This window comes from Marmota monax, unplaced genomic scaffold (assembly GCF_021218885.2).
Source record: "Marmota monax isolate L192 unplaced genomic scaffold, Marmota_monax_Labrador192_F-V1.1 WCK01_AAM20220418_F8-fsc00091, whole genome shotgun sequence".
NCBI lineage: Eukaryota > Metazoa > Chordata > Mammalia > Rodentia > Sciuridae > Marmota > Marmota monax.
Window position 1 is genome coordinate 3545248 of NW_026692434.1, and position 6000 is coordinate 3551247.

The following is a 6000-nucleotide window of genomic DNA, read 5'->3' on the forward strand; positions in this document are numbered from 1 at the left end:
AAAAAGACAAGGTTATTTTTCAATCGCTAGACAATAGTGAGACTGCAATGAGGGAAAATGGTTCATTTAAGCAGCATTATTCTCCTTAGCAGAGAAACCTGTAAATTTATTTATTGGAAGAATTCCAATTTTTAGATTGAATTTTTAATTCTCTTCTACTTCTTGTCTCCTTGAAAATATTTTAACCACTTAACATAACCAAATGTAAATTATTAGGAATTATGTAACCCATGCAAAAGGAGTCACAGATCCAAAACAAGGAAATTCCTCAGAATTTAGGGATAAGATAAAAAATTTCCCTCCCTCAGAATTTAAATAAATAAAAATAAAATTAATGAGAGAGCCATCAGCAAAACAAATCTAACCCAAACAATGATTAGGCTATGTGTTGCCAATAAAGTGTGTTTCCCAAATTTCTTCATGGAATTAACATATTTCACTAAAATTTCATTGGGAAATATTAGTATAAAATCTTTGGAGCAGTGTTATTCAATAGAACTTTCTGTGGTTGAGAGGGGAGCTGGAGGAGAAAGAGAAAGAAAAGAACTTTTTGTGGTGATTGGAATGCCCTGTAATCTATTGTTCAGTCTGGTAGTTACTGGCCACAAATGGCTATTGAACACTTGAATGTGGCTAGTGACTGAAGTGCCAAACCTTCAAAAAGTGTTAATTTAAAAAGTGTTAATGTTATAGCAATTGTTATTGTCATATTCTATTTGCACAATCTTCTAGCCATGAGGTCAAATCGCCTAACCTCACAGAACTAACTTTATCTACTAAAGCTATTACATGAGGTACTAATATTAAATGAAATAATGTTAAGTTGCTTAGCACATGTCCATCACATGAAAGCATTCCATGCATGTTAAATGTTATTAAATTTTTATTAGAGCGGGGGAGGTGGGTGGTGAGGGGGTTGGGGTTGTAGCTCAGTGGTAGAACACTCACCTAGCATGTGGGAGGTGTTGGGTTCAATCCTCAGCATCACATAAAAATAAATAAATAAAATAAAAACATTGTTTCCAAGTATGAAAACTAAAAAATATTTTTAAAAAATTATTATAAAGCAATATTTTAACATGAGAAATTTGTGTAACTTACAGGAAATTTGGGGGAAAACAAGGTGGGATTGTCACAGTTTATACCAGGTGAACCAATAATATTGAGTCAAATCAAATTTTTTCATCAGCAAAATTCAAGACTTTAAACAGATTTCATCAGAATTCATAAAATACACAGTATTCACCCAAACATAGTCCGCCAATTTTTCCCTCAGTTGCAAAAAACAAAAACCTTTCCAAATATGTATTTACCTTATCTTAATATGGCATTAGTCATTCCTTATTTTTAATATCTGATAGCACAGAAAAGTTAGGTAGAACAAATATATCACTGAAGGAAATCTAATTTCCAATTATTTCAAGATATTCAGAGTATATCAATGGCATATCCAACTCCAAAAACAAGATATTTGTAGCCAGAATTTTATTTTAGACATTTCAAAAGATTTCTTAATATGATATTCAAATAAACTAGTTAAGTCCCATATACATATTTAATATATAAACATTTATACATAAATGGGGAAAGAGAAAGCAAACTAAATGATAAAAATCTAGAATCTAAGAGTTTGGAGAAATGTTTTACATGTAGAAAAAAAGTTTCTGTAAATTTACAAAAATTCCTAAAGTCTGAAAAGTGGATTGAATGATGTTGGTTGTGGCTTAAAAGGGTTTGACTTTATAAATGGACCTGGTGTGCTCTTCTCATCATTTTTCTGGCATCTCAACAGGAGACAAGGAAAGTTCTTGTTTTTCCAGCAATGTCTCTTGGTAAAGTCTAAGTAGGTCAGAGCAAAAAGCAAAAAGCTTTTCTTTCAGTGAAAAATTTAAAACTCAGAACCTCCTTTATATTTAAAACTGCTTTCACTGTACAGTTGCTAAAAGCAAACAAGGAGTAAGCCCCTTGCTCCCAGATGTCTGCTCACAGATCCCGAAGAGAAAACAAACCAGTGTCCAAAGTACAAACTTCCTGGAATATTTTGTATTAAATTTCCAATGAGATATCAAAGACATGGTGAAATATAACTATGTTCCCCCATGGCTATCCAACCAGCAGCTTCCCTTTAAGGAACAGTGAACTGTAATTAACAGACCACCTATAGCAGAGACGATAAATCTGGCTGTGTTTTATTTTCAAGTACAGAGAGAGTTAAGAGTAGGGCATTCAGAAGAAGGAGAAGGAGTAAAAAAGGAGAAAGAGAAAAAGGAAGGAGGAGGAGAAGAAAAGAAATGATATGAGAGTTGGAATTAGATTTAGAGACAGGAGGAAGATGAACTGGGTATGATTTTCAAAAGCCCTCACAAATTGGATTATAGCGTCTGAAACTTGTCAAGAGTGCAAAGATTAAATCTGTGCTATTCCTTTTGCAAGGTATAATGTTTCCATTGAGCTGAACTTTCAACTAATGCCAGTATCTGATGATAAAAGTTTTGATAGTAACATTCGAACACTTTTTAATGTTAACATATATAATCTTGATGGTAACTGGGGTCTCCCAGCTCCTTGAGTTCCAAATAAAATTGCCCCAGTTTGTGCAAGTCCTAAGCCCATTCTAGGACACACATATACACAGACTTACAAGGGAAAACATGCTAAGAAATCAACCAGAAAGCTATCTACCACAAGCTTCATTTCACCACCACAAACAAAATGAAGAGAAAAGAAACTTGACTGTGGTCTAAGGCCAATATCTTGATAATTGGATTAAAGTTTTTAAATTTAAGATTTGGCTTCCTGGTTAAATATGTTGTGTGAACCTCTAAATATTGGCTTGTTTTAAATTCTAAACTACTTTTATTTCCCCCTGTGGAAGAAATTTAGAAAGGATCCCATTTATAAAGCAAGTTTGCTTTATAAAAATGCAGGTGGTGGGTCGGGGTCGGGAGGAATATTAACACATTAAACTCAGTATCATACTTAAAAGAGCCTCATAACCTTGATTTAAGGGCTAAAATAAATATGGTGTCTCATCAGATTTCTGTACTTGTGGGCCAACACCCACAAGATTCTTTGATTAATTTTCTAGTACAAGCAGTTTAAAATACATATTGGCGATACAATTTAAATTACACAGATGGAAATGACTTGTCCTTAAATATATTCCTGCACAATCTTTCAGAATTCAGAACGCTCTTATTTAAGTATCATAGCCTATCTTAATATGATTTACATGTTGATATCTGTTACTGCTATCAAGCTTCCAGTTTAGAGAAGGTGACTTGTGTATAATTCTACTGCAAGAAAATTTCTAGTCAGACACAAAGGCACATGCCTATAATATCAGCAACTCCGGAGGTTGAGATAGGAGGATCACAAGTTTGAGGCCAACCCCACCAACTTTGCAAGGCTCTAAGAAACTTAGTGGGACCTTATCTCAAAATAAAAATAAAAAGGGCTGGGATGTAGTTCAGTGGTTAAGCAACCCTGTTTTCAATCTCCAAGACCAAAAAAATAAATAAAACAAAATAAAGAAAAGAAAATTTTCTATATGATCACCATACTATTATTCTGATAAATAATAATGGTTTTTATATGGCTCTGTGTTCTAATCAAGTAAACTTAAGTAAACTTTTGTCTTATATTTCAACAATAATTTTCTAAATATTTTTTAGAAATTGATGGAATTAGATCCCAATAAACCTATTGCAAGTTGAAAATGTCATGATTTAAAAATTCATTTAATATACCTAACACACCAAATATTATATAGCTCAGCAACACAATGCACTGTGAAATAAAGTGTCAGTTATTTACCCTTGTGTGTAGCATGGCTAACCAGGAGCCATGGCTCCTGCTAGTATCACATGAGAGTATTATACTGCATATCTGTAGCCCAGGAAAAAAAATCAAAATTCAAAGTACAGGTTCTGTTGAATGTGTATCTCTTTTTGCATTATTGTAAAGTCAAAAAAAATTGTAAAGTTGAGGTGGAACTTTCCAGAAACTCCATGAGAAGTGCAGGAGCATTGGCTACCTCAGCTACACACAGTTATGCACTCTTTCCTATTTCCCCACACCAGCCCTAACCCACTCACCAGCTATTGAAAATGGTGAAAGAAACCAGTTACTCTTATGTTTGGGAGGGTCAAACCCAACACCACTCAGCAAAAACTGAAAAAAAGCTTATAGAAAACAGGCTTTGAAGTACCACCCTGGTAAGAATCCAAATGAAAGAGAAAAGTTTAAACAGCTTTCTCAAGCTTATGGAGTTTCTCTGCTGTCAAGAAAAGGGAATTATATGACAAAGGAGGAGAACATGCAATTAAGAGGTGGGGCAGGTGGTGGCTTGGGCCCCCCATGGACATCTTTGCTGTTTTTTGGAGGAGGAGGAAGGATGCAGAGAAGAAAGAGAGGTAAACATGTTGTATATCAGCTCTTAGTAACCTTTGAAGATTTATATAATGGTGCAACAATAAAACTGGAAAAGAATGTGATTTGTGATGAATGTGAAGGTTGACATGGTAAGAAAAGATCAGTAGAGTGCTGTCCTAATAGCTGGAATGCAAGTAAGAATTCATCAGATAGAACCTGGAATGGTTCAGCAAATTCAGTCTGTGTTCATGGAGCACCAGGGCCATGGGAAAGGGATCAGTCCTAAAGAGAGGTGAAAAGGTGCAAAGGAAGGAAGATAATAGAGACAAGAAAATTCTAGAATTTCATGTTGATAAAGGCATGAAAAATAGACAGAAGATAACATTCCATGGTGAAAGGACCAAGAGCAAGGACTGGAGCCAGGAGATATTATCATTGTCTTAGATCTGAAGGACCATGCTGTTTTTATTCCATGAAATGTAAAAACATGTATATGGACATACAGCTGGTTGAAGCATTATGTTGCTTTCAAAGGTCCATATTCACTCTTGATAACCAAACCACAGTTATCACCCCTCATCCAGGTCAGATTGTCAAGCAGGGAGATATAAAATATGTGCCAAATGAAGGTAGGCTAATTTGTCATAGACCACATGAAAAGGGTCACCTAATTATCAGGTTTGAGATAAACTTTCCTGAAAAAAATGCTTTCTCTCTCCTGATAAACTTTCTTTGATAAAAAAAAATTCTACCTGAGAGGAAGGAAGTAGAAGAGATTGAAGAAATGGATCAGGTATAACTAGTGGACTTTGATCCAAATAAAGACAGACAGTGCCATTATAATGGAGAAGCATATGAGGTTGATGAATGTCATCCTAGAGGCAGTGTTCAGCATCAAACCTCTTAATGCAGGTCAGTGAATAACACTTGCTGCAAGCATTTTATATGCAGTAATGAATGAATGAAGGACTATAATCATAATATCTCACAACTTGCTATTGTTTTTGTTTTAATATTCTATTACAGTAGTGTTTTAAACCTTAAATGAAGAACAAACACAAATATAAAAGCTCAAAAAATAATAAATCGAACCATTGTTAAATTGTGGTCTGTCTGTACAAAATACATTTATGTCTTCCCAAGGTCTTTGTGTTACTCAGCATTTTGTTTCTGTGACAAAAATACTGGGATGAACAACTTAAAAGGAGGAAATATTTCTTTTTGGCTCATAATTTCAGAAGTTTCTATCAATGGTCACTTCTGTTTGCTTTGGGGTTTATAGTGTGGCAGTCCATAATGTTAGAGAAAAGCTATTCACCTCATGATGCCCAAAAAGCGAAAAAAGAAAGAGAACAAGAAGAATTAAAGACAAAATATACCCTTTCAAGTGTACACCCCCAATGATCTACTTCTTCCAACTAGGCTCCACCTTCTAAAGTTTCCACCACCTCTCCATAACCCAGTAAGCTTTGAATCCACAAATGTATTAATCCATTCATGAGATCAGAGGCCTCATGATCCAATTACCTCTCAAAGGCCCCATATCTGAACATTGCACATTGGGGAACAATCCTTCAACACATGAGCTTAAATGGGGACATTTAAGACCCAAACCATAATAATCCC

At 34.7% G+C, this 6000-nt stretch overlaps 1 pseudogene; it reads left to right on the forward strand.

Moving 5' to 3' along the window:
* The first annotated feature begins 4109 nt into the window (after window positions 1-4109).
* On the forward strand, window positions 4110-5281 carry LOC124091807 (dnaJ homolog subfamily A member 1-like; annotated as a pseudogene).
* Window positions 5282-6000: the final 719 nt, after the last annotated feature.